The following is a 25269-nucleotide window of genomic DNA, read 5'->3' as shown; positions in this document are numbered from 1 at the left end:
CTGTACCTGGAGCAGCCCCTCACTCACCAACAACGCGTGTTACAATCTACATCAAGTTGAAAGGTTAACATTGTAAACGGCTTGAAACTTACTGAATAGACCCGGATGTGTAAAAATCAATTTTTGCGATGGCCGGGAATCGAACCCGGGTCAATTGCTTGGAAGGCAGCTATGCTCACCACTATACCACCAACGCTGGACAGAGAGATAGGCTTTTAATCTAGAGATGGGAAGGTCCGGAAAAAAAAACATAAGAAAAAAAAAACATTTTCCTTCCGTTTTTTTCCAAAGCCATTTTTTGTTTGTGGGAAATGATGTCATATCCCGGAGCTCAGACTCAGCAGCACTCAGAGGATGCTCACTTTCTATGGAGGTTGCGTAACGTTTTCTTTAATTTCATAAAAATGAACCCTGCTGATGATGTCCTGGGAAAGGCTGGGTTTTGTGACCCTTGAGTTTTAGGATAATGTGAGTTAGATCCAGTCTGATATACAACGAAGGTAAAAGAAGTGTGGAACCAGTTTTCACAGAGCCCGATAGATCTGCTACATGGGTGGTTTTAGGAGTTCTGCATATGTAGATGTTATTGTGTCATTTTTCAGCCTTTAGCAGAATTTAGTTTTATGTGGAATATGGAATGTTTCATCAGAACATTTAGAAATCTGGCCGACCTTCAGGAAATGTTAAAAATTGTCATCTTCTGCCTTGGTCCGATCCTCTTCTCTGGCCTGGCTTATTTCCACACTTAAGCTTCTTTAGCGTAGCGGTTGTGCCGTTTGCCTCACGTGACAAAGGTCCCCGGTTCGAAACTGGGTAGAAACACTTCTTATCATTATTCCCATTTAAAATACAGAACCGATGATTCATCACCAAAGAGGGCAATCTGCTCCTCAGTTTTGTACCAGAAGGTGGTGCTGTTGCCCTAGGTCTTGGCCTAGTCAAGAAAATGGTGGTCAATCTACTGATGTCTTTCTTTCAGGTAAATGACTGGTGCTTCACATACTTTTTGCTTTGTTGCTTTAGTGTATTCCTTTGTTTTTCTTGTTTGTAATTTGGATTTTGAGATGATTTTTCCATGATATGTTTGAACCTGATGCAGAACTCACTATAACTATAAAATGAAATACCTGGTCAGTATATTGTGGTGCTATAAAATCTATACATACAATGTAATGTTGTTATAAATACACCTGTTTTGTGATTCGTACGGATAGTTACCTGTAAGTTGTCGGTGGCCAGACTGGGGATAACTAAGCAGCACTGGCAGTTTCAGGAATTCCACCCTTCCTCCAGCAATCATCAGATATAGAAGATATAATACTTGATCCCTTTATGCCCATCTCATGGTGATGGGGCTGCCCTGAGAACAAGAGCAGTATGATCAGGTTTTACCATAAATTTGTCCGGTGTAATTCACTTTTCCCGCAGTGACAGTTTCCTTTACATAATTTTCTGAAGGGACAAATTTTACATATTACATATAAAACATATACACTTTATGAAAGGATGTGGACACCCCTAATTATTGAGTTTAGGTATTTCAGCCACATCCATTGCTAACAGGTGTATAAAATCAAGCACATAGTCGACCATCTCCCTAGACAGACATTGGCATTATGTCTCCCTTTTCCTCTTCATCTATCTTTGTTCTCTTTATCTCCCAACCCTTTCTCTTTACATCTCCCTGTTTGTCCACTTTTTCTTTACCGCTACCTTTTGTCACTTCCTCTCCTCTTTTCTTTAATCTATCCTCCTTTTCTTTAATCTCTCCATTTTCATTATCTTTCCTCCTGTTGCTTTTTATATAATCTCTCTAATCTATTCCTCCCGTTTCTGATGTTCCTTGACCAGCCCAAAGAGGTAAGGAATCTGCCCCAGTATTTTGAGGTGGCTATTCAGGTAAGGTGAGCGCTTTAGATGTTGGGGAATATGATTAATGCTATTTGATTTGACCAACTAGCAACAAAGGGTTCCAATAAAAACTAGCTTCCCATACTGGGAGTCAAACCCAGGCTGCCTGGGTGAAAGCCAGGAATCCTAACCGCTAGACCATATGGGATATGTGTCTCCACCCTGCACACACCACATGGGATGGTGTATGTGACAGAGCATCCACAGATCCTATAGGAGGTGAACCTTTTTATTTTAAAATACAGCTGTAATGCCTGTCAGTCCGCGGCTGCAGTTCATGAGTTCCTGTTCCAATGATCTTTGTGAGATGCGTCAGAGTTATAGTTTCTTTAGATCTTCCCAGATAAAGTGGTCCTTTTGCTGACCACGGAATTCGCACCTAAAGTCCACTCTTCACTCTGTAGGATCAACCTACCATTTTTTTTCCCGTCTCACAAAAATATAAAGCTTCCTTCGAGCCGGAATCGAACCAGCGACCTAAGGATGTCCGATTAATTTCTACAGTCCTCCGCTCTACCAGCTGAGCTATCGGAGGTCATGCTTCAGTGTGCTGTCCATGCTGACTGTACCTGGAGCAGCCCCTCACTCACCAACAATGCGTGTTACAAGAAGGGTTAACATTGCAAACGGCTTGAAACTTACTGAATAGACCCGGATGTGTAAAAATCAATTTTTGCGTTGGGCGGGAATCGAACCCGGGTCAACTGCTTGGAAGGCAGCTATGCTCACCACTATACCACCAACGCTGGACAGAGAGATAGGCTTTTAATCTAGAGATGGGAAGGTCCGGAAAAAAAAACATAAGAAAAAAAAACATTTTCCTTCCGTTTTTTTCCAAAGCCATTTTTTGTTTGTGGGAAATGATGTCATATCCCGGAGCTCAGACTCAGCAGCACTCAGAGGATGCTCACTTTCTATGGAGGTTGCGTAACGTTTTCTTTAATTTCATAAAAATGAACCCTGCTGATGATGTCCTGGGAAAGGCTGGGTTTTGTGACCCTTGAGTTTTAGGATAATGTGAGTTAGATCCAGTCTGATATACAACGAAGGTAAAAGAAGTGTGGAACCAGTTTTCACAGAGCCCGATAGATCTGCTACATGGGTGGTTTTAGGAGTTCTGCATATGTAGATGTTATTGTGTCATTTTTCAGCCTTTAGCAGAATTTAGTTTTATGTGGAATATGGAATGTTTCATCAGAACATTTAGAAATCTGGCCGACCTTCAGGAAATGTTAAAAATTGTCATCTTCTGCCTTTGTCCGATCCTCTTCTCTGGCCTGGCTTGTTTCTACACTTAAGCTTCTTTAGCGTAGCGGTTGTACCGTTTACCTTTTCGACAAAGGTCCGCGGTTCAAAACTGGGTAGAAACACTTCTTATCATTATTCCCATTTAAAATACAGAACCGATGGTTCATCACCAAAGAGGGCAATCTGCTCCTCAGTTTTGTACCAGAAGGTGGTGCTGTTGCCCTAGGTCTTGGCCTAGTCAAGAAAATGGTGGTCAATCTACTGATGTCTTTCTTTCAGGTAAATGACTGGTGCTTCACATACTTTTTGCTTTGTTGCTTTAGTGTATTCCTTTGTTTTTCTTGTTTGTAATTTGGATTTTGAGATGATTTTTCCATGATATGTTTGAACCTGATGCAGAACTCACTATAACTATAAAATGAAATACCTGGTCAGTATATTGTGGTGCTATAAAATCTATACATACAATGTAATGTTGTTATAAATACACCTGTTTTGTGATTCGTACGGATAGTTACCTGTAAGTTGTCGGTGGCCAGACTGGGGATAACTAAGCAGCACTGGCAGTTTCAGGAATTCCACCCTTCCTCCAGCAATCATCAGATATAGAAGATATAATACTTGATCCCTTTATGCCCATCTCATGGTGATGGGGCTGCCCTGAGAACAAGAGCAGTATGATCAGGTTTTACCATAAATTTGTCCGGTGTAATTCACTTTTCCCGCAGTGACAGTTTCCTTTACATAATTTTCTGAAGGGACAAATTATACATATTACATATAAAACATATACACTTTATGAAAGGATGTGGACACCCCTAATTATTGAGTTTAGGTATTTCAGCCACATCCATTGCTAACAGGTGTATAAAATCAAGCACATAGTCGACCATCTCCCTAGACAGACATTGGCATTATGTCTCCCTTTTCCTCTTCATCTATCTTTGTTCTCTTTATCTCCCAACCCTTTCTCTTTACCTCTCCCTGTTTGTCCACTTTTTCTTTACCGCTACCTTTTGTCACTTCCTCTCCTCTTTTCTTTAATCTATCCTCCTTTTCTTTATTCTCTCCATTTTCATTATCTTTCCTCCTGTTGCTTTTTATATAATCTCTCTAATCTATTCCTCCCGTTTCTGATGTTCCTTGACCAGCCCAAAAAGGTAAGGCATCTGCCCCAGTATTTTGAGGTGGCTATTCAGGTAAGGTGAGCGCTTTAGATGTTGGGGAATATGATTAATGCTATTTGATTTGACCAACTAGCAACAAAGGGTTCCAATAAAAACTAGCTTCCCATACCGGGAGTCGAACCCGGGCCGCCTGGGTGAAAACCAGGAATCCTAACCGCTAGACCATATGGGATATGTGTCTCCACCCTGCACACACCACATGGGATGGTGTATGTGACAGAGCATCCACAGATCCTATAGGAGGTGAACCTTTTTATTTTAAAATACAGCTGTAATGCCTGTCAGTCCGCGGCTGCAGTTCATGAGTTCCTGTTCCAATGATCTTTGTGAGATGCGTCAGAGTTATAGTTTCTTTAGATCTTCCCAGATAAAGTGGTCCTTTTGCTGACCACGGAATTCGCACCTAAAGTCCACTCTTCACTCTGTAGGATCAACCTACCATTTTTTTTCCCGTCTCACAAAAATATAAAGCTTCCTTCGAGCCGGAATCGAACCAGCGACCTAAGGATGTCCGATTATTTTCTACAGTCCTCCGCTCTACCAGCTGAGCTATCGAAGGTCATGCTTCAGTGTGCTGTCCATGCTGACTGTACCTGGAGCAGCCCCTCACTCACCAACAATGCGTGTTACAAGAAGGGTTAACATTGCAAACGGCTTGAAACTTACTGAATAGACCCGGATGTGTAAAAATCAATTTTTGCGTTGGCCGAGAATCAAAGCCGGGTCAACTGCTTGGAAGGCAGCTATGCTCACCACTATACCACCAACGCTGGACAGAGAGATAGGCTTTTAATCTAGAGATGGGAAGGTCCGGAAAAAAAAACATAAGAAAAAAAAAACATTTTCCTTCCGTTTTTTTCCAAAGCCATTTTTTGTTTGTGGGAAATGATGTCATATCCCAGAGCTCAGACTCAGCAGCACTCAGAGGATGCTCACTTTCTATGGAGGTTGCGTAACGTTTTCTTTAATTTCATAAAAATGAACCCTGCTGATGATGTCCTGGGAAAGGCTGGGTTTTTTGACCCTTGAGTTTTAGGATAATGTGAGTTAGATCCAGTCTGATATACAACGAAGGTAAAAGAAGTGTGGAACCAGTTTTCACAGAGCCCGATAGATCTGCTACATGGGTGGTTTTAGGAGTTCTGCATATGTAGATGTTATTGTGTCATTTTTCAGCCTTTAGCAGAATTTAGTTTTATGTGGAATATGGAATGTTTCATCAGAACATTTAGAAATCTGGCCGACCTTCAGGAAATGTTAAAAATTGTCATCTTCTGCTTTGGTCCGATCCTCTTCTCTGGCCTGGCTTGTTTCTACACTTAAGCTTCTTTAGCGTAGCGGTTGTACCGTTTACCTTTTCGACAAAGGTCCCCAGTTCAAAACTGGGTAGAAACACTTCTTATCATTATTCCCATTTAAAATACAGAACCGATGATTCATCACCAAAGAGGGCAATCTGCTCCTCAGTTTTGTACCAGAAGGTGGTGCTGTTGCCCTAGGTCTTGGCCTAGTCAAGAAAATGGTGGTCAATCTACTGATGTCTTTCTTTCAGGTAAATGACTGGTGCTTCACATACTTTTTGCTTTGTTGCTTTAGTGTATTCCTTTGTTTTTCTTGTTTGTAATTTGGATTTTGAGATGATTTTTCCATGATATGTTTGAACCTGATGCAGAACTCACTATAACTATAAAATGAAATACCTGGTCAGTATATTGTGGTGCTATAAAATCTATACATACAATGTAATGTTGTTATAAATACACCTGTTTTGTGATTCGTACGGATAGTTACCTGTAAGTTGTCGGTGGCCAGACTGGGGATAACTAAGCAGCACTGGCAGTTTCAGGAATTCCACCCTTCCTCCAGCAATCATCAGATATAGAAGATATAATACTTGATCCCTTTATGCCCATCTCATGGTGATGGGGCTGCCCTGAGAACAAGAGCAGTATGATCAGGTTTTACCATAAATTTGTCCGGTGTAATTCACTTTTCCCGCAGTGACAGTTTCCTTTACATAATTTTCTGAAGGGACAAATTATACATATTACATATAAAACATATACACTTTATGAAAGGATGTGGACACCCCTAATTATTGAGTTTAGGTATTTCAGCCACATCCATTGCTAACAGGTGTATAAAATCAAGCACATAGTCGACCATCTCCCTAGACAGACATTGGCATTATGTCTCCCTTTTCCTCTTCATCTATCTTTGTTCTCTTTATCTCCCAACCCTTTCTCTTTACCTCTCCCTGTTTGTCCACTTTTTCTTTACCGCTACCTTTTGTCACTTCCTCTCCTCTTTTCTTTAATCTATCCTCCTTTTCTTTAATCTCTCCATTTTCATTATCTTTCCTCCTGTTGCTTTTTATATAATCTCTCTAATCTATTCCTCCCGTTTCTGATGTTCCTTGACCAGCCCAAAGAGGTAAGGAATCTGCCCCAGTATTTTGAGGTGGCTATTCAGGTAAGGTGAGCGCTTTAGATGTTGGGGAATATGATTAATGCTATTTGATTTGACCAACTAGCAACAAAGGGTTCCAATAAAAACTAGCTTCCCATACTGGGAGTCAAACCCAGGCTGCCTGGGTGAAAACCAGGAATCCTAACCGCTAGACCATATGGGATATGTGTCTCCACCCTGCACACACCACATGGGATGGTGTATGTGACAGAGCATCCACAGATCCTATAGGAGGTGAACCTTTTTATTTTAAAATACAGCTGTAATGCCTGTCAGTCCGCGGCTGCAGTTCATGAGTTCCTGTTCCAATGATCTTTGTGAGATGCGTCAGAGTTATAGTTTCTTTAGATCTTCCCAGATAAAGTGGTCCTTTTGCTGACCACGGAATTCGCACCTAAAGTCCACTCTTCACTCTGTAGGATCAACCTACCATTTTTTTTCCCGTCTCACAAAAATATAAAGCTTCCTTCGAGCCGGAATCGAACCAGCGACCTAAGGATGTCCGATTAATTTCTACAGTCCTCCGCTCTACCAGCTGAGCTATCGAAGGTCATGCTTCAGTGTGCTGTCCATGCTGACTGTACCTGGAGCAGCCCCTCACTCACCAACAACGCGTGTTACAAGCTACATCAAGTTGAAAGGTTAACATTGTAAACGGCTTGAAACTTACTGAATAGACCCGGATGTGTAAAAATCAATTTTTGCGATGGCCGGGAATCGAACCCGGGTCAACTGCTTGGAAGGCAGCTATGCTCACCACTATACCACCAACGCTGGACAGAGAGATAGGCTTTTAATCTAGAGATGGGAAGGTCCGGAAAAAAAAACATAAGAAAAAAAAAACATTTTCCTTCCGTTTTTTTCCAAAGCCATTTTTTGTTTGTGGGAAATGATGTCATATCCCGGAGCTCAGACTCAGCAGCACTCAGAGGATGCTCACTTTCTATGGAGGTTGCGTAACGTTTTCTTTAATTTCATAAAAATGAACCCTGCTGATGATGTCCTGGGAAAGGCTGGGTTTTGTGACCCTTGAGTTTTAGGATAATGTGAGTTAGATCCAGTCTGATATACAACGAAGGTAAAAGAAGTGTGGAACCAGTTTTCACAGAGCCCGATAGATCTGCTACATGGGTGGTTTTAGGAGTTCTGCATATGTAGATGTTATTGTGTCATTTTTCAGCCTTTAGCAGAATTTAGTTTTATGTGGAATATGGAATGTTTCATCAGAACATTTAGAAATCTGGCCGACCTTCAGGAAATGTTAAAAATTGTCATCTTCTGCCTTGGTCCGATCCTCTTCTCTGGCCTGGCTTATTTCCACACTTAAGCTTCTTTAGCGTAGCGGTTGTACCGTTTGCCTCACGTGACAAAGGTCCCCGGTTCGAAACTGGGTAGAAACACTTCTTATCATTATTCCCATTTAAAATACAGAACCGATGATTCATCACCAAAGAGGGCAATCTGCTCCTCAGTTTTGTACCAGAAGGTGGTGCTGTTGCCCTAGGTCTTGGCCTAGTCAAGAAAATGGTGGTCAATCTACTGATGTCTTTCTTTCAGGTAAATGACTGGTGCTTCACATACTTTTTGCTTTGTTGCTTTAGTGTATTCCTTTGTTTTTCTTGTTTGTAATTTGGATTTTGAGATGATTTTTCCATGATATGTTTGAACCTGATGCAGAACTCACTATAACTATAAAATGAAATACCTGGTCAGTATATTGTGGTGCTATAAAATCTATACATACAATGTAATGTTGTTATAAATACACCTGTTTTGTGATTCGTACGGATAGTTACCTGTAAGTTGTCGGTGGCCAGACTGGGGATAACTAAGCAGCACTGGCAGTTTCAGGAATTCCACCCTTCCTCCAGCAATCATCAGATATAGAAGATATAATACTTGATCCCTTTATGCCCATCTCATGGTGATGGGGCTGCCCTGAGAACAAGAGCAGTATGATCAGGTTTTACCATAAATTTGTCCGGTGTAATTCACTTTTCCCGCAGTGACAGTTTCCTTTACATAATTTTCTGAAGGGACAAATTTTACATATTACATATAAAACATATACACTTTATGAAAGGATGTGGACACCCCTAATTATTGAGTTTAGGTATTTCAGCCACATCCATTGCTAACAGGTGTATAAAATCAAGCACATAGTCGACCATCTCCCTAGACAGACATTGGCATTATGTCTCCCTTTTCCTCTTCATCTATCTTTGTTCTCTTTATCTCCCAACCCTTTCTCTTTACCTCTCCCTGTTTGTCCACTTTTTCTTTACCGCTACCTTTTGTCACTTCCTCTCCTCTTTTCTTTAATCTATCCTCCTTTTCTTTAATCTCTCCATTTTCATTATCTTTCCTCCTGTTGCTTTTTATATAATCTCTCTAATCTATTCCTCCCGTTTCTGATGTTCCTTGACCAGCCCAAAAAGGTAAGGAATCTGCCCCAGTATTTTGAGGTGGCTATTCAGGTAAGGTGAGCGCTTTAGATGTTGGGGAATATGATTAATGCTATTTGATTTGACCAACTAGCAACAAAGGGTTCCAATAAAAACTAGCTTCCCATACTGGGAGTCGAACCCAGGCCGCCTGGGTGAAAACCAGGAATCCTAACCGCTAGACCATATGGGATATGTGTCTCCACCCTGCACACACCACATGGGATGGTGTATGTGACAGAGCATCCACAGATCCTATAGGAGGTGAACCTTTTTATTTTAAAATACAGCTGTAATGCCTGTCAGTCCGCGGCTGCAGTTCATGAGTTCCTGTTCCAATGATCTTTGTGAGATGCGTCAGAGTTATAGTTTCTTTAGATCTTCCCAGATAAAGTGGTCCTTTTGCTGACCACGGAATTCGCACCTAAAGTCCACTCTTCACTCTGTAGGATCAACCTACCATTTTTTTTCCCGTCTCACAAAAATATAAAGCTTCCTTCGAGCCGGAATCGAACCAGCGACCTAAGGATGTCCGATTATTTTCTACAGTACTCCGCTCTACCAGCTGAGCTATCGAAGGTCATGCTTCAGTGTGCTGTCCATGCTGACTGTACCTGGAGCAGCCCCTCACTCACCAACAATGCGTGTTACAAGAAGGGTTAACATTGCAAACGGCTTGAAACTTACTGAATAGACCGGGATGTGTAAAAATCAATTTTTGTGTTGGCCGGGAATCGAACCCGGGTCAACTGCTTGGAAGGCAGCTATGCTCACCACTATACCACCAACGCTGGACAGAGAGATAGGCTTTTAATCTAGAGATGGGAAGGTCCGGAAAAAAAAACATAAGAAAAAAAAAACATTTTCCTTCCGTTTTTTTCCAAAGCCACTTTTTGTGGGAAATGATGTCATATCCCAGAGCTCAGACTCAGCAGCACTCAGAGGATGCTCACTTTCTATGGAGGTTGCGTAACGTTTTCTTTAATTTCATAAAAATGAACCCTGCTGATGATGTCCTGGGAAAGGCTGGGTTTTGTGACCCTTGAGTTTTAGGATAATGTGAGTTAGATCCAGTCTGATATACAACGAAGGTAAAAGAAGTGTGGAACCAGTTTTCACAGAGCCCGATAGATCTGCTACATGGGTGGTTTTAGGAGTTCTGCATATGTAGATGTTATTGTGTCATTTTTCAGCCTTTAGCAGAATTTAGTTTTATGTGGAATATGGAATGTTTCATCAGAACATTTAGAAATCTGGCCGACCTTCAGGAAATGTTAAAAATTGTCATCTTCTGCCTTGGTCCGATCCTCTTCTCTGGCCTGGCTTGTTTCTACACTTAAGCTTCTTTAGCGTAGCGGTTGTACCGTTTACCTTTTCGACAAAGGTCCCCAGTTCAAAACTGGGTAGAAACACTTCTTATCATTATTCCCATTTAAAATACAGAACCGATGATTCATCACCAAAGAGGGCAATCTGCTCCTCAGTTTTGTACCAGAAGGTGGTGCTGTTTCCCTAGGTCTTGGCCTAGTCAAGAAAATGGTGGTCAATCTACTGATGTCTTTCTTTCAGGTAAATGACTGGTGCTTCACATACTTTTTGCTTTGTTGCTTTAGTGTATTCCTTTGTTTTTCTTGTTTGTAATTTGGATTTTGAGATGATTTTTCCATGATATGTTTGAACCTGATGCAGAACTCACTATAACTATAAAATGAAATACCTGGTCAGTATATTGTGGTGCTATAAAATCTATACATACAATGTAATGTTGTTATAAATACACCTGTTTTGTGATTCGTACGGATAGTTACCTGTAAGTTGTCGGTGGCCAGACTGGGGATAACTAAGCAGCACTGGCAGTTTCAGGAATTCCACCCTTCCTCCAGCAATCATCAGATATAGAAGATATAATACTTGATCCCTTTATGCCCATCTCATGGTGATGGGGCTGCCCTGAGAACAAGAGCAGTATGATCAGGTTTTACCATAAATTTGTCCGGTGTAATTCACTTTTCCCGCAGTGACAGTTTCCTTTACATAATTTTCTGAAGGGACAAATTATACATATTACATATAAAACATATACACTTTATGAAAGGATGTGGACACCCCTAATTATTGAGTTTAGGTATTTCAGCCACATCCATTGCTAACAGGTGTATAAAATCAAGCACATAGTCGACCATCTCCCTAGACAGACATTGGCATTATGTCTCCCTTTTCCTCTTCATCTATCTTTGTTCTCTTTATCTCCCAAACCTTTCTCTTTACCTCTCCCTGTTTGTCCACTTTTTCTTTACCGCTACCTTTTGTCACTTCCTCTCCTCTTTTCTTTAATCTATACTCCTTTTCTTTAATCTCTCCATTTTCATTATCTTTCCTCCTGTTGCTTTTTATATAATCTCTCTAATCTATTCCTCCCGTTTCTGATGTTCCTTGACCAGCCCAAAGAGGTAAGGAATCTGCCCCAGTATTTTGAGGTGGCTATTCAGGTAAGGTGAGCGCTTTAGATGTTGGGGAATATGATTAATGCTATTTGATTTGACCAACTAGCAACAAAGGGTTCCAATAAAAACTAGCTTCCCATACCGGGAGTCGAACCCGGGCCGCCTGGGTGAAAGCCAGGAATCCTAACCGCTAGACCATATGGGATATGTGTCTCCACACTGCACACACCACATGGGATGGTGTATGTGACAGAGCATCCACAGATCCTATAGGAGGTGAACCTTTTTATTTTAAAATACAGCTGTAATGCCAGTCAGTCCGCGGCTGCAGTTCATGAGTTCCTGTTCCAATGATCTTTGTGAGATGCGTCAGAGTTATAGTTTCGTTAGATCTTCCCAGATAAAGTGGTCCTTTTGCTGACCACGGAATTCGCACCTAAAGTCCACTCTTCACTCTGTAGGATCAACCTACCATTTTTTTTACCGTCTCACAAAAATATAAAGCTTCCTTCGAGCCGGAATCGAACCAGCGACCTAAGGATGTCCGATTATTTTCTACAGTCCTCCGCTCTACCAGCTGAGCTATCGAAGGTCATGCTTCAGTGGGCTGTCCATGCTGACTGTACCTGGAGCAGCCCCTCACTCACCAACAATGCGTGTTACAAGATACATCAAGTTAAAGGGTTAACATTGCAAACGGCTTGAAACTTACTGAATAGACCCGGATGTGTAAAAATCAATTTTTGCGTTGGCCGGGAATCGAACCCGGGTCAACTTCTTGGAAGGCAACTATGCTCACCACTATACCACCAACGCTGGACAGAGAGATAGGCTTTTAATCTAGAGATGGGAAGGTCCGGAAAAAAAAACATAAGAAAAAAAAAACATTTTCCTCCCGTTTTTTTCCAAAGCCATTTTTTGTTTGTTTGGGTTTTGTGACCCTTGAGTTTTAGGATAATGTGAGTTAGATCCAGTCTGATATACAACGAAGGTAAAAGAAGTGTGGAACCAGTTTTCACAGAGCCCGATAGATCTGCTACATGGGTGGTTTTAGGAGTTCTGCATATGTAGATGTTATTGTGTCATTTTTCAGCCTTTAGCAGAATTTAGTTTTATGTGGAATATGGAATGTTTCATCAGAACATTTAGAAATCTGGCCGACCTTCAGGAAATGTTAAAAATTGTCATCTTCTGCCTTGGTCCGATCCTCTTCTCTGGCCTGGCTTATTTCTGCACTTAAGCTTCTTTAGCGTAGCGGTTGTACCGTTTGCCTCACGCGACAAAGGTCCCCGGTTCGAAACTGGGTAGAAACACTTCTTATCATTATTCCCATTTAAAATACAGAACCGATGATTCATCACCAAAGAGGGCAATCTGCTCCTCAGTTTTGTACCAGAAGGTGGTGCTGTTGCCCTAGGTCTTGGCCTAGTCAAGAAAATGGTGGTCAATCTACTGATGTCTTTCTTTCAGGTAAATGACTGGTGCTTCACATACTTTTTGCTTTGTTGCTTTAGTGTATTCCTTTGTTTTTCTTGTTTGTAATTTGGATTTTGAGATGATTTTTCCATGATATGTTTGAACCTGATGCAGAACTCACTATAACTATAAAATGAAATACCTGGTCAGTATATTGTGGTGCTATAAAATCTATACATACAATGTAATGTTGTTATAAATACACCTGTTTTGTGATTCATACGGATAGTTACCTGTAAGTTGTCGGTGGCCAGACTGGGGATAACTAAGCAGCACTGGCAGTTTCAGGAATTCCACCCTTCCTCCAGCAATCATCAGATATAGAAGATATAATACTTGATCCCTTTATGCCCATCTCATGGTGATGGGGCTGCCCTGAGAACAAGAGCAGTATGATCAGGTTTTACCATAAATTTGTCCGGTGTAATTCACTTTTCCCGCAGTGACAGTTTCCTTTACATAATTTTCTGAAGGGACAAATTATACATATTACATATAAAACATATACACTTTATGAAAGGATGTGGACACCCCTAATTATTGAGTTTAGGTATTTCAGCCACATCCATTGCTAACAGGTGTATAAAATCAAGCACATAGTCGACCATCTCCCTAGACAGACATTGGCATTATGTCTCCCTTGCAGTTCATGAGTTCCTGTTCCAATGATCTTTGTGAGATGCGTCAGAGTTATAGTTTCGTTAGATCTTCCCAGATAAAGTGGTCCTTTTGCTGACCACGGAATTCGCACCTAAAGTCCACTCTTCACTCTGTAGGATCAACCTACCATTTTTTTTCCCGTCTCACAAAAATATAAAGCTTCCTTCGAGCCGGAATCGAACCAGCGACCTAAGGATGTCCGATTATTTTCTACAGTCCTCCGCTCTACCAGCTGAGCTATCGAAGGTCATGCTTCAGTGGGCTGTCCATGCTGACTGTACCTGGAGCAGCCCCTCACTCACCAACAATGCGTGTTACAAGATACATCAAGTTGAAGGGTTAACATTGCAAACGGCTTGAAACTTACTGAATAGACCCGGATGTGTAAAAATCAATTTTTGCGTTGGCCGGGAATCGAACCCGGGTCAACTTCTTGGAAGGCAACTATGCTCACCACTATACCACCAACGCTGGACAGAGAGATAGGCTTTTAATCTAGAGATGGGAAGGTCCGGAAAAAAAAACATAAGAAAAAAAAAAAATTTTCCTCCCGTTTTTTTCCAAAGCCATTTTTTGTTTGTTTGGGTTTTGTGACCCTTGAGTTTTAGGATAATGTGAGTTAGATCCAGTCTGATATACAACGAAGGTAAAAGAAGTGTGGAACCAGTTTTCACAGAGCCCGATAGATCTGCTACATGGGTGGTTTTAGGAGTTCTGCATATGTAGATGTTATTGTGTCATTTTTCAGCCTTTAGCAGAATTTAGTTTTATGTGGAATATGGTATGTTTCATCAGAACATTTAGAAATCGGGCCGACCTTCAGGAAATGTTAAAAATTGTCATCTTCTGCCTTGGTCTGATCCTCTTCCCTGGCCTGGCTTGCTTTTGCACTTAAGCTTCTTTAGCGTAGCGGTTGTACCGTTTACCTTTTCGACAAAGGTCCCCGGTTCAAAACTGGGTAGAAACACTTCTTATCATTATTCCCATTTTCCTCCCTGTTTCCCTGTTTGTGGGAAATGATGTCATATCTCGGAGCTCAGACTCAGCAGCACTCAGAGGATTCTCACTTTCTATGGAGGTTGCGTAACGTTTTCTTTAATTTCATAAAAATGAACCCTGCTGATGATGTCCTGGGAAAGGCTGGGTTTTGTGACCCTTGAGTTTTAGGATAATGTGAGTTAGATCCAGTCTGATATACAACGAAGGTAAAAGAAGTGTGGAACCAGTTTTCACAGAGCCCGATAGATCTGCTACATGGGTGGTTTTAGGAGTTCTGCATATGTAGATGTTATTGTGTCATTTTTCAGCCTTTAGCAGAATTTAGTTTTATGTGGAATATGGAATGTTTCATCAGAACATTTAGAAATCTGGCCGACCTTCAGGAAATGTTAAAAATTGTCATCTTCTGCCTTGGTCCGATCCTCTTCTCTGGCCTGGCTTGTTTCTACACTTAAGCTTCTTTAGCGTAGCGGTTGTACCGTTTGCCTTTTCAAACGGTAAAATGAAATACCTGGTCAGTATATTGTGGTGCTATAAAATCTATACATACAATGTAATGTTGTTATAAATACACCTGTTTTGTGATTCGTACGGATAGTTACCTGTAAGTTGTCGGTGGCCAGACTGGGGATAACTAAGCAGCACTGGCAGTTTCAGGAATTCCACCCTTCCTCCAGCAATCATCAGATATAGAAGATATAATACTTGATCCCTTTATGCCCATCTCATGGTGATGGGGCTGCCCTGAGAACAAGAGCAGTATGATCAGGTTTTACCATAAATTTGTCCGGTGTAATTCACTTTTCCCGCAGTGACAGTTTCCTTTACATAATTTTCTGAAGGGACAAATTATACATATTACATATAAAACATATACACTTTATGAAAGGATGTGGACACCCCTAATTATTGAGTTTAGGTATTTCAGCCACATCCATTGCTAACAGGTGTATAAAATCAAGCACATAGTCGACCATCTCCCTAGACAGACATTGGCATTATGTCTCCCTTTTCCTCTTCATCTATCTTTGTTCTCTTTATCTCCCAACCCTTTCTCTTTACCTCTCCCTGTTTGTCCACTTTTTCTTTACCGCTACCTTTTGTCACTTCCTCTCCTCTTTTCTTTAATCTATCCTCCTTTTCTTTAATCTCTCCATTTTCATTATCTTTCCTCCTGTTGCTTTTTATATAATCTCTCTAATCTATTCCTCCCGTTTCTGATGTTCCTTGACCAGCCCAAAAAGGTAAGGAATCTGCCCCAGTATTTTGAGGTGGCTATTCAGGTAAGGTGAGCGCTTTAGATGTTGGGGAATATGATTAATGCTATTTGATTTGACCAACTAGCAACAAAGGGTTCCAATAAAAACTAGCTTCCCATACCGGGAGTCGAACCCGGGCCGCCTGGGTGAAAACCAGGAATCCTAACCGCTAGACCATATGGGATATGTGTCTCCACCCTGCACACACCACATGGGATGGTGTATGTGACAGAGCATCCACAGATCCTATAGGAGGTGAACCTTTTTATTTTAAAATACAGCTGTAATGCCTGTCAGTCCGCGGCTGCAGTTCATGAGTTCCTGTTCCAATGATCTTTGTGAGATGCGTCAGAGTTATAGTTTCTTTAGATCTTCCCAGATAAAGTGGTCCTTTTGCTGACCACGGAATTCGCACCTAAAGTCCACTCTTCACTCTGTAGGATCAACCTACCATTTTTTTTCCCGTCTCACAAAAATATAAAGCTTCCTTCGAGCCGGAATCGAACCAGCGACCTAAGGATGTCCGATTAATTTCTACAGTCCTCCGCTCTACCAGCTGAGCTATCGAAGGTCATGCTTCAGTGTGCTGTCCATGCTGACTGTACCTGGAGCAGCCCCTCACTCACCAACAACGCGTGTTACAAGCTACATCAAGTTGAAAGGTTAACATTGTAAACGGCTTGAAACTTACTGAATAGACCCGGATGTGTAAAAATCAATTTTTGCGATGGCCGGGAATCGAACCCGGGTCAACTGCTTGGAAGGCAGCTATGCTCACCACTATACCACCAACGCTGGACAGAGAGATAGGCTTTTAATCTAGAGATGGGAAGGTCCGGAAAAAAAAACATAAGAAAAAAAAAACATTTTCCTTCCGTTTTTTTCCAAAGCCATTTTTTGTTTGTGGGAAATGATGTCATATCCCGGAGCTCAGACTCAGCAGCACTCAGAGGATGCTCACTTTCTATGGAGGTTGCGTAACGTTTTCTTTAATTTCATAAAAATGAACCCTGCTGATGATGTCCTGGGAAAGGCTGGGTTTTGTGACCCTTGAGTTTTAGGATAATGTGAGTTAGATCCAGTCTGATATACAACGAAGGTAAAAGAAGTGTGGAACCAGTTTTCACAGAGCCCGATAGATCTGCTACATGGGTGGTTTTAGGAGTTCTGCATATGTAGATGTTATTGTGTCATTTTTCAGCCTTTAGCAGAATTTAGTTTTATGTGGAATATGGAATGTTTCATCAGAACATTTAGAAATCTGGCCGACCTTCAGGAAATGTTAAAAATTGTCATCTTCTGCCTTGGTCCGATCCTCTTCTCTGGCCTGGCTTATTTCTGCACTTAAGCTTCTTTAGCGTAGCGGTTGTACCGTTTGCCTCACGCGACAAAGGTCCCTGGTTCGAAACTGGGTAGAAACACTTCTTATCATTATTCCCATTTAAAATACAGAACCGATGATTCATCACCAAAGAGGGCAATCTGCTCCTCAGTTTTGTACCAGAAGGTGGTGCTGTTGCCCTAGGTCTTGGCCTAGTCAAGAAAATGGTGGTCAATCTACTGATGTCTTTCTTTCAGGTAAATGACTGGTGCTTCACATACTTTTTGCTTTGTTGCTTTAGTGTATTCCTTTGTTTTTCTTGTTTGTAATTTGGATTTTGAGATGATTTTTCCATGATATGTTTGAACCTGATGCAGAACTCACTATAACTATAAAATGAAATACCTGGTCAGTATATTGTGGTGCTATAAAATCTATACATACAATGTAATGTTGTTATAAATACACCTGTTTTGTGATTCATACGGATAGTTACCTGTAAGTTGTCGGTGGCCAGACTGGGGATAACTAAGCAGCACTGGCAGTTTCAGGAATTCCACCCTTCCTCCAGCAATCATCAGATATAGAAGATATAATACTTGATCCCTTTATGCCCATCTCATGGTGATGGGGCTGCCCTGAGAACAAGAGCAGTATGATCAGGTTTTACCATAAATTTGTCCGGTGTAATTCACTTTTCCCGCAGTGACAGTTTCCTTTACATAATTTTCTGAAGGGACAAATTATACATATTACATATAAAACATATACACTTTATGAAAGGATGTGGACACCCCTAATTATTGAGTTTAGGTATTTCAGCCACATCCATTGCTAACAGGTGTATAAAATCAAGCACATAGTCGACCATCTCCCTAGACAGACATTGGCATTATGTCTCCCTTGCAGTTCATGAGTTCCTGTTCCAATGATCTTTGTGAGATGCGTCAGAGTTATAGTTTCGTTAGATCTTCCCAGATAAAGTGGTCCTTTTGCTGACCACGGAATTCGCACCTAAAGTCCACTCTTCACTCTGTAGGATCAACCTACCATTTTTTTTCCCGTCTCACAAAAATATAAAGCTTCCTTCGAGCCGGAATCGAACCAGCGACCTAAGGTCAGATTATTTTCTACAGTCCTCCGCTCTACCAGCTGAGCTATCGAAGGTCGTGCTTCAGTGTGCTGTCCATGCTGACTGTACCTGGAGCAGCCCCTCACTCACCAACAATGCGTGTTACAAGCTACATCAAGTTGAAGGGTTAACATTGTAAACGGCTTGAAACTTACTGAATAGACCCGGATGTGTAAAAATCAATTTTTGCGTTGGCCGGGAATCGAACCCGGGTCAGCTGCTTGGAAGGCAGCTATGCTCACCACTATACCACCAACGCTGGACAGAGAGACAGGCTTTTAATCTAGAGATGGGAAGGTCCGGAAAAAAAACCATAAGAAAAAAAAAACATTTTCCTTCCGTTTTTTTCCAAAGCCATTTTTTGTTTGTGGGAAATGATGTCATATCCCGGAGCTCAGACTCAGCAGCACTCAGAGGATGCTCACTTTCTATGGAGGTTGCGTAACGTTTTCTTTAATTTCATAAAAATGAACCCTGCTGATGATGTCCTGGGAAAGGCTGGGTTTTGTGACCCTTGAGTTTTAGGATAATGTGAGTTAGATCCAGTCTGATATACAACGAAGGTAAAAGAAGTGTGGAACCAGTTTTCACAGAGCCCGATAGATCTGCTACATGGGTGGTTTTAGGAGTTCTGCATATGTAGATGTTATTGTGTCATTTTTCAGCCTTTAGCAGAATTTAGTTTTATGTGGAATATGGAATGTTTCATCAGAACATTTAGAAATCTGGCCGACCTTCAGGAAATGTTAAAAATTGTCATCTTCTGCCTTGGTCCGATCCTCTTCTCTGGCCTGGCTTATTTCTGCACTTAAGCTTCTTTAGCGTAGCGGTTGTACCATTTGCCTCACGCGACAAAGGTCCCCGGTTCGAAACTGGGTAGAAACACTTCTTATCATTATTCCCATTTAAAATACAGAACCGATGATTCATCACCAAAGAGGGCAATCTGCTCCTCAGTTTTGTACCAGAAGGTGGTGCTGTTGCCCTAGGTCTTGGCCTAGTCAAGAAAATGGTGGTCAATCTACTGATGTCTTTCTTTCAGGTAAATGACTGGTGCTTCACATACTTTTTGCTTTGTTGCTTTAGTGTATTCCTTTGTTTTTCTTGTTTGTAATTTGGATTTTGAGATGATTTTTCCATGATATGTTTGAACCTGATGCAGAACTCACTATAACTATAAAATGAAATACCTGGTCAGTATATTGTGGTGCTATAAAATCTATACATACAATGTAATGTTGTTATAAATACACCTGTTTTGTGATTCGTACGGATAGTTACCTGTAAGTTGTCGGTGGCCAGACTGGGGATAACTAAGCAGCACTGGCAGTTTCAGGAATTCCACCCTTCCTCCAGCAATCATCAGATATAGAAGATATAATACTTGATCCCTTTATGCCCATCTCATGGTGATGGGGCTGCCCTGAGAACAAGAGCAGTATGATCAGGTTTTACCATAAATTTGTCCGGTGTAATTCACTTTTCCCGCAGTGACAGTTTCCTTTACATAATTTTCTGAAGGGACAAATTATACATATTACATATAAAACATATACACTTTATGAAAGGATGTGGACACCCCTAATTATTGAGTTTAGGTATTTCAGCCACATCCATTGCTAACAGGTGTATAAAATCAAGCACATAGTCGACCATCTCCCTAGACAGACATTGGCATTATGTCTCCCTTTTCCTCTTCATCTATCTTTGTTCTCTTTATCTCCCAAACCTTTCTCTTTACCTCTCCCTGTTTGTCCACTTTTTCTTTACCGCTACCTTTTGTCACTTCCTCTCCTCTTTTCTTTAATCTATACTCCTTTTCTTTAATCTCTCCATTTTCATTATCTTTCCTCCTGTTGCTTTTTATATAATCTCTCTAATCTATTCCTCCCGTTTCTGATGTTCCTTGACCAGCCCAAAGAGGTAAGGAATCTGCCCCAGTATTTTGAGGTGGCTATTCAGGTAAGGTGAGCGCTTTAGATGTTGGGGAATATGATTAATGCTATTTGATTTGACCAACTAGCAACAAAGGGTTCCAATAAAAACTAGCTTCCCATACCGGGAGTCGAACCCGGGCCGCCTGGGTGAAAGCCAGGAATCCTAACCGCTAGACCATATGGGATATGTGTCTCCACACTGCACACACCACATGGGATGGTGTATGTGACAGAGCATCCACAGATCCTATAGGAGGTGAACCTTTTTATTTTAAAATACAGCTGTAATGCCAGTCAGTCCGCGGCTGCAGTTCATGAGTTCCTGTTCCAATGATCTTTGTGAGATGCGTCAGAGTTATAGTTTCGTTAGATCTTCCCAGATAAAGTGGTCCTTTTGCTGACCACGGAATTCGCACCTAAAGTCCACTCTTCACTCTGTAGGATCAACCTACCATTTTTTTTCCCGTCTCACAAAAATATAAAGCTTCCTTCGAGCCGGAATCGAACCAGCGACCTAAGGATGTCCGATTATTTTCTACAGTCCTCCGCTCTACCAGCTGAGCTATCGAAGGTCATGCTTCAGTGGGCTGTCCATGCTGACTGTACCTGGAGCAGCCCCTCACTCACCAACAATGCGTGTTACAAGATACATCAAGTTGAAGGGTTAACATTGCAAACGGCTTGAAACTTACTGAATAGACCCGGATGTGTAAAAATCAATTTTTGCGTTGGCCGGGAATCGAACCCGGGTCAACTTCTTGGAAGGCAACTATGCTCACCACTATACCACCAACGCTGGACAGAGAGATAGGCTTTTAATCTAGAGATGGGAAGGTCCGGAAAAAAAAACATAAGAAAAAAAAAAAATTTTCCTCCCGTTTTTTTCCAAAGCCATTTTTTGTTTGTTTGGGTTTTGTGACCCTTGAGTTTTAGGATAATGTGAGTTAGATCCAGTCTGATATACAACGAAGGTAAAAGAAGTGTGGAACCAGTTTTCACAGAGCCCGATAGATCTGCTACATGGGTGGTTTTAGGAGTTCTGCATATGTAGATGTTATTGTGTCATTTTTCAGCCTTTAGCAGAATTTAGTTTTATGTGGAATATGGTATGTTTCATCAGAACATTTAGAAATCGGGCCGACCTTCAGGAAATGTTAAAAATTGTCATCTTCTGCCTTGGTCTGATCCTCTTCCCTGGCCTGGCTTGCTTTTGCACTTAAGCTTCTTTAGCGTAGCGGTTGTACCGTTTACCTTTTCGACAAAGGTCCCCGGTTCAAAACTGGGTAGAAACACTTCTTATCATTATTCCCATTTTCCTCCCTGTTTCCCTGTTTGTGGGAAATGATGTCATATCTCGGAGCTCAGACTCAGCAGCACTCAGAGGATTCTCACTTTCTATGGAGGTTGCGTAACGTTTTCTTTAATTTCATAAAAATGAACCCTGCTGATGATGTCCTGGGAAAGGCTGGGTTTTGTGACCCTTGAGTTTTAGGATAATGTGAGTTAGATCCAGTCTGATATACAACGAAGGTAAAAGAAGTGTGGAACCAGTTTTCACAGAGCCCGATAGATCTGCTACATGGGTGGTTTTAGGAGTTCTGCATATGTAGATGTTATTGTGTCATTTTTCAGCCTTTAGCAGAATTTAGTTTTATGTGGAATATGGAATGTTTCATCAGAACATTTAGAAATCTGGCCGACCTTCAGGAAATGTTAAAAATTGTCATCTTCTGCCTTGGTCCGATCCTCTTCTCTGGCCTGGCTTGTTTCTACACTTAAGCTTCTTTAGCGTAGCGGTTGTACCGTTTGCCTTTTCAAACGGTAAAATGAAATACCTGGTCAGTATATTGTGGTGCTATAAAATCTATACATACAATGTAATGTTGTTATAAATACACCTGTTTTGTGATTCGTACGGATAGTTACCTGTAAGTTGTCGGTGGCCAGACTGGGGATAACTAAGCAGCACTGTCAGTTTCAGGAATTCCACCCTTCCTCCAGCAATCATCAGATATAGAAGATATAATACTTGATCCCTTTATGCCCATCTCATGGTGATGGGGCTGCCCTGAGAACAAGAGCAGTATGATCAGGTTTTACCATAAATTTGTCCGGTGTAATTCACTTTTCCCGCAGTGACAGTTTCCTTTACATAATTTTCTGAAGGGACAAATTATACATATTACATATAAAACATATACACTTTATGAAAGGATGTGGACACCCCTAATTATTGAGTTTAGGTATTTCAGCCACATCCATTGCTAACAGGTGTATAAAATCAAGCACATAGTCGACCATCTCCCTAGACAGACATTGGCATTATGTCTCCCTTTTCCTCTTCATCTATCTTTGTTCTCTTTATCTCCCAACCCTTTCTCTTTACCTCTCCCTGTTTGTCCACTTTTTCTTTACCGCTACCTTTTGTCACTTCCTCTCCTCTTTTCTTTAATCTATCCTCCTTTTCTTTAATCTCTCCATTTTCATTATCTTTCCTCCTGTTGCTTTTTATATAATCTCTAATCTATTCCTCCCGTTTCTGATGTTCCTTGACCAGCCCAAAAAGGTAAGGAATCTGCCCCAGTATTTTGAGGTGGCTATTCAGGTAAGGTGAGCGCTTTAGATGTTGGGGAATATGATTAATGCTATTTGATTTGACCAACTAGCAACAAAGGGTTCCAATAAAAACTAGCTTCCCATACCGGGAGTCGAACCCGGGCCGCCTGGGTGAAAACCAGGAATCCTAACCGCTAGACCATATGGGATATGTGTCTCCACCCTGCACACACCACATGGGATGGTGTATGTGACAGAGCATCCACAGATCCTATAGGAGGTGAACCTTTTTATTTTAAAATACAGCTGTAATGCCTGTCAGTCCGCTGCTGCAGTTCATGAGTTCCTGTTCCAATGATCTTTGTGAGATGCGTCAGAGTTATAGTTTCTTTAGATCTTCCCAGATAAAGTGGTCCTTTTGCTGACCACGGAATTCGCACCTAAAGTCCACTCTTCACTCTGTAGGATCAACCTACCATTTTTTTTCCCGTCTCACAAAAATATAAAGCTTCCTTCGAGCTGGAATCGAACCAGCAACCTAAGGATGTCCGATTATTTTCTACAGTCCTCCGCTCTACCAGCTGAGCTATCGAAGGTCATGCTTCAGTGTGCTGTCCATGCTGACTGTACCTGGAGCAGCCCCTCACTCACCAACAACGCGTGTTACAAGCTACATCAAGTTGAAAGGTTAACATTGTAAACGGCTTGAAATTTACTGAATAGACCCGGATGTGTAAAAATCAATTTTTGCGATGGCCGGGAATCGAACCCGGGTCAGCTGCTTGGAAGGCAGCTATGCTCACCACTATACCACCAACGCTGGACAGAGAGATAGGCTTTTAATCTAGAGATGGGAAGGTCCGGAAAAAAAAACATAAGAAAAAAAAAACATTTTCCTTCCGTTTTTTTCCAAAGCCATTTTTTGTTTGTGGGAAATGATGTCATATCCCGGAGCTCAGACTCAGCAGCACTCAGAGGATGCTCACTTTCTATGGAGGTTGCGTAACGTTTTCTTTAATTTCATAAAAATGAACCCTGCTGATGATGTCCTGGGAAAGGCTGGGTTTTGTGACCCTTGAGTTTTAGGATAATGTGAGTTAGATCCAGTCTGATATACAACGAAGGTAAAAGAAGTGTGGAACCAGTTTTCACAGAGCCCGATAGATCTGCTACATGGGTGGTTTTAGGAGTTCTGCATATGTAGATGTTATTGTGTCATTTTTCAGCCTTTAGCAGAATTTAGTTTTATGTGGAATATGGAATGTTTCATCAGAACATTTAGAAATCTGGCCGACCTTCAGGAAATGTTAAAAATTGTCATCTTCTGCCTTGGTCCGATCCTCTTCTCTGGCCTGGCTTATTTCTGCACTTAAGCTTCTTTAGCGTAGCGGTTGTACCGTTTGCCTCACGCGACAAAGGTCCCTGGTTCGAAACTGGGTAGAAACACTTCTTATCATTATTCCCATTTAAAATACAGAACCGATGATTCATCACCAAAGAGGGCAATCTGCTCCTCAGTTTTGTACCAGAAGGTGGTGCTGTTGCCCTAGGTCTTGGCCTAGTCAAGAAAATGGTGGTCAATCTACTGATGTCTTTCTTTCAGGTAAATGACTGGTGCTTCACATACTTTTTGCTTTGTTGCTTTAGTGTATTCCTTTGTTTTTCTTGTTTGTAATTTGGATTTTGAGATGATTTTTCCATGATATGTTTGAACCTGATGCAGAACTCACTATAACTATAAAATGAAATACCTGGTCAGTATATTGTGGTGCTATAAAATCTATACATACAATGTAATGTTGTTATAAATACACCTGTTTTGTGATTCGTACGGATAGTTACCTGTAAGTTGTCGGTGGCCAGACTGGGGATAACTAAGCAGCACTGGCAGTTTCAGGAATTCCACCCTTCCTCCAGCAATCATCAGATATAGAAGATATAATACTTGATCCCTTTATGCCCATCTCATGGTGATGGGGCTGCCCTGAGAACAAGAGCAGTATGATCAGGTTTTACCATAAATTTGTCCGGTGTAATTCACTTTTCCCGCAGTGACAGTTTCCTTTACATAATTTTCTGAAGGGACAAATTATACATATTACATATAAAACATATACACTTTATGAAAGGATGTGGACACCCCTAATTATTGAGTTTAGGTATTTCAGCCACATCCATTGCTAACAGGTGTATAAAATCAAGCACATAGTCGACCATCTCCCTAGA

The 25269-nt window shown here is 41.2% G+C and overlaps 28 non-coding genes across 28 annotated transcripts; all 28 read right to left on the bottom strand.

Annotated features, from left to right (window-relative positions):
• Positions 1-124: 124 nt before the first annotated feature.
• On the bottom strand, positions 125-196 carry TRNAG-UCC (transfer RNA glycine (anticodon UCC)). The gene has a single exon. It is a non-coding gene; the product is annotated as a tRNA-Gly (tRNA).
• A 1791-nt stretch (positions 197-1987) lies between these two features.
• TRNAE-UUC (transfer RNA glutamic acid (anticodon UUC)) lies at positions 1988-2059 on the bottom strand. Its single transcript has one exon. It is a non-coding gene; the product is annotated as a tRNA-Glu (tRNA).
• Positions 2060-2360: 301 nt separating this feature from the next.
• On the bottom strand, positions 2361-2446 carry TRNAY-GUA (transfer RNA tyrosine (anticodon GUA)). Its single transcript is given in 2 exon segments — positions 2361-2396; positions 2410-2446. It is a non-coding gene; the product is annotated as a tRNA-Tyr (tRNA).
• Positions 2447-2585: 139 nt separating this feature from the next.
• TRNAG-UCC (transfer RNA glycine (anticodon UCC)) lies at positions 2586-2657 on the bottom strand. The gene has a single exon. It is a non-coding gene; the product is annotated as a tRNA-Gly (tRNA).
• A 1789-nt stretch (positions 2658-4446) lies between these two features.
• Positions 4447-4518, bottom strand: TRNAE-UUC (transfer RNA glutamic acid (anticodon UUC)). The gene has a single exon. It is a non-coding gene; the product is annotated as a tRNA-Glu (tRNA).
• A 301-nt stretch (positions 4519-4819) lies between these two features.
• Positions 4820-4905, bottom strand: TRNAY-GUA (transfer RNA tyrosine (anticodon GUA)). The gene is given in 2 exon segments: positions 4820-4855; positions 4869-4905. It is a non-coding gene; the product is annotated as a tRNA-Tyr (tRNA).
• A 2001-nt stretch (positions 4906-6906) lies between these two features.
• TRNAE-UUC (transfer RNA glutamic acid (anticodon UUC)) lies at positions 6907-6978 on the bottom strand. The gene has a single exon. It is a non-coding gene; the product is annotated as a tRNA-Glu (tRNA).
• Positions 6979-7279: 301 nt separating this feature from the next.
• TRNAY-GUA (transfer RNA tyrosine (anticodon GUA)) lies at positions 7280-7365 on the bottom strand. Its single transcript is given in 2 exon segments — positions 7280-7315; positions 7329-7365. It is a non-coding gene; the product is annotated as a tRNA-Tyr (tRNA).
• Positions 7366-7517: 152 nt separating this feature from the next.
• Positions 7518-7589, bottom strand: TRNAG-UCC (transfer RNA glycine (anticodon UCC)). The gene has a single exon. It is a non-coding gene; the product is annotated as a tRNA-Gly (tRNA).
• Positions 7590-9380: 1791 nt separating this feature from the next.
• Positions 9381-9452, bottom strand: TRNAE-UUC (transfer RNA glutamic acid (anticodon UUC)). The gene has a single exon. It is a non-coding gene; the product is annotated as a tRNA-Glu (tRNA).
• A 301-nt stretch (positions 9453-9753) lies between these two features.
• TRNAY-GUA (transfer RNA tyrosine (anticodon GUA)) lies at positions 9754-9839 on the bottom strand. The gene is given in 2 exon segments: positions 9754-9789; positions 9803-9839. It is a non-coding gene; the product is annotated as a tRNA-Tyr (tRNA).
• Positions 9840-9978: 139 nt separating this feature from the next.
• TRNAG-UCC (transfer RNA glycine (anticodon UCC)) lies at positions 9979-10050 on the bottom strand. Its single transcript has one exon. It is a non-coding gene; the product is annotated as a tRNA-Gly (tRNA).
• A 1786-nt stretch (positions 10051-11836) lies between these two features.
• Positions 11837-11908, bottom strand: TRNAE-UUC (transfer RNA glutamic acid (anticodon UUC)). Its single transcript has one exon. It is a non-coding gene; the product is annotated as a tRNA-Glu (tRNA).
• A 301-nt stretch (positions 11909-12209) lies between these two features.
• On the bottom strand, positions 12210-12295 carry TRNAY-GUA (transfer RNA tyrosine (anticodon GUA)). Its single transcript is given in 2 exon segments — positions 12210-12245; positions 12259-12295. It is a non-coding gene; the product is annotated as a tRNA-Tyr (tRNA).
• A 152-nt stretch (positions 12296-12447) lies between these two features.
• On the bottom strand, positions 12448-12519 carry TRNAG-UCC (transfer RNA glycine (anticodon UCC)). Its single transcript has one exon. It is a non-coding gene; the product is annotated as a tRNA-Gly (tRNA).
• Positions 12520-14000: 1481 nt separating this feature from the next.
• On the bottom strand, positions 14001-14086 carry TRNAY-GUA (transfer RNA tyrosine (anticodon GUA)). Its single transcript is given in 2 exon segments — positions 14001-14036; positions 14050-14086. It is a non-coding gene; the product is annotated as a tRNA-Tyr (tRNA).
• Positions 14087-14238: 152 nt separating this feature from the next.
• On the bottom strand, positions 14239-14310 carry TRNAG-UCC (transfer RNA glycine (anticodon UCC)). Its single transcript has one exon. It is a non-coding gene; the product is annotated as a tRNA-Gly (tRNA).
• Positions 14311-16209: 1899 nt separating this feature from the next.
• On the bottom strand, positions 16210-16281 carry TRNAE-UUC (transfer RNA glutamic acid (anticodon UUC)). Its single transcript has one exon. It is a non-coding gene; the product is annotated as a tRNA-Glu (tRNA).
• A 301-nt stretch (positions 16282-16582) lies between these two features.
• TRNAY-GUA (transfer RNA tyrosine (anticodon GUA)) lies at positions 16583-16668 on the bottom strand. The gene is given in 2 exon segments: positions 16583-16618; positions 16632-16668. It is a non-coding gene; the product is annotated as a tRNA-Tyr (tRNA).
• Positions 16669-16820: 152 nt separating this feature from the next.
• On the bottom strand, positions 16821-16892 carry TRNAG-UCC (transfer RNA glycine (anticodon UCC)). The gene has a single exon. It is a non-coding gene; the product is annotated as a tRNA-Gly (tRNA).
• A 1610-nt stretch (positions 16893-18502) lies between these two features.
• On the bottom strand, positions 18503-18585 carry TRNAY-GUA (transfer RNA tyrosine (anticodon GUA)). The gene is given in 2 exon segments: positions 18503-18542; positions 18549-18585. It is a non-coding gene; the product is annotated as a tRNA-Tyr (tRNA).
• A 152-nt stretch (positions 18586-18737) lies between these two features.
• Positions 18738-18809, bottom strand: TRNAG-UCC (transfer RNA glycine (anticodon UCC)). The gene has a single exon. It is a non-coding gene; the product is annotated as a tRNA-Gly (tRNA).
• Positions 18810-20600: 1791 nt separating this feature from the next.
• TRNAE-UUC (transfer RNA glutamic acid (anticodon UUC)) lies at positions 20601-20672 on the bottom strand. The gene has a single exon. It is a non-coding gene; the product is annotated as a tRNA-Glu (tRNA).
• A 301-nt stretch (positions 20673-20973) lies between these two features.
• TRNAY-GUA (transfer RNA tyrosine (anticodon GUA)) lies at positions 20974-21059 on the bottom strand. Its single transcript is given in 2 exon segments — positions 20974-21009; positions 21023-21059. It is a non-coding gene; the product is annotated as a tRNA-Tyr (tRNA).
• Positions 21060-21211: 152 nt separating this feature from the next.
• On the bottom strand, positions 21212-21283 carry TRNAG-UCC (transfer RNA glycine (anticodon UCC)). The gene has a single exon. It is a non-coding gene; the product is annotated as a tRNA-Gly (tRNA).
• A 1897-nt stretch (positions 21284-23180) lies between these two features.
• On the bottom strand, positions 23181-23252 carry TRNAE-UUC (transfer RNA glutamic acid (anticodon UUC)). Its single transcript has one exon. It is a non-coding gene; the product is annotated as a tRNA-Glu (tRNA).
• A 301-nt stretch (positions 23253-23553) lies between these two features.
• TRNAY-GUA (transfer RNA tyrosine (anticodon GUA)) lies at positions 23554-23639 on the bottom strand. The gene is given in 2 exon segments: positions 23554-23589; positions 23603-23639. It is a non-coding gene; the product is annotated as a tRNA-Tyr (tRNA).
• Positions 23640-23791: 152 nt separating this feature from the next.
• On the bottom strand, positions 23792-23863 carry TRNAG-UCC (transfer RNA glycine (anticodon UCC)). The gene has a single exon. It is a non-coding gene; the product is annotated as a tRNA-Gly (tRNA).
• Between the last annotated feature and the right edge of the window lie 1406 nt (positions 23864-25269).

The sequence above is a fragment of the Sceloporus occidentalis genome, unplaced genomic scaffold (genome assembly GCF_023333645.1).
Source record: "Sceloporus occidentalis isolate IW3139 unplaced genomic scaffold, rSceOcc1.0.p SCAF_111, whole genome shotgun sequence".
NCBI lineage: Eukaryota > Metazoa > Chordata > Lepidosauria > Squamata > Phrynosomatidae > Sceloporus > Sceloporus occidentalis.
Note: the sequence above shows the minus strand (reverse complement) of the source record. Positions and strands in the feature narration are given on the sequence as shown.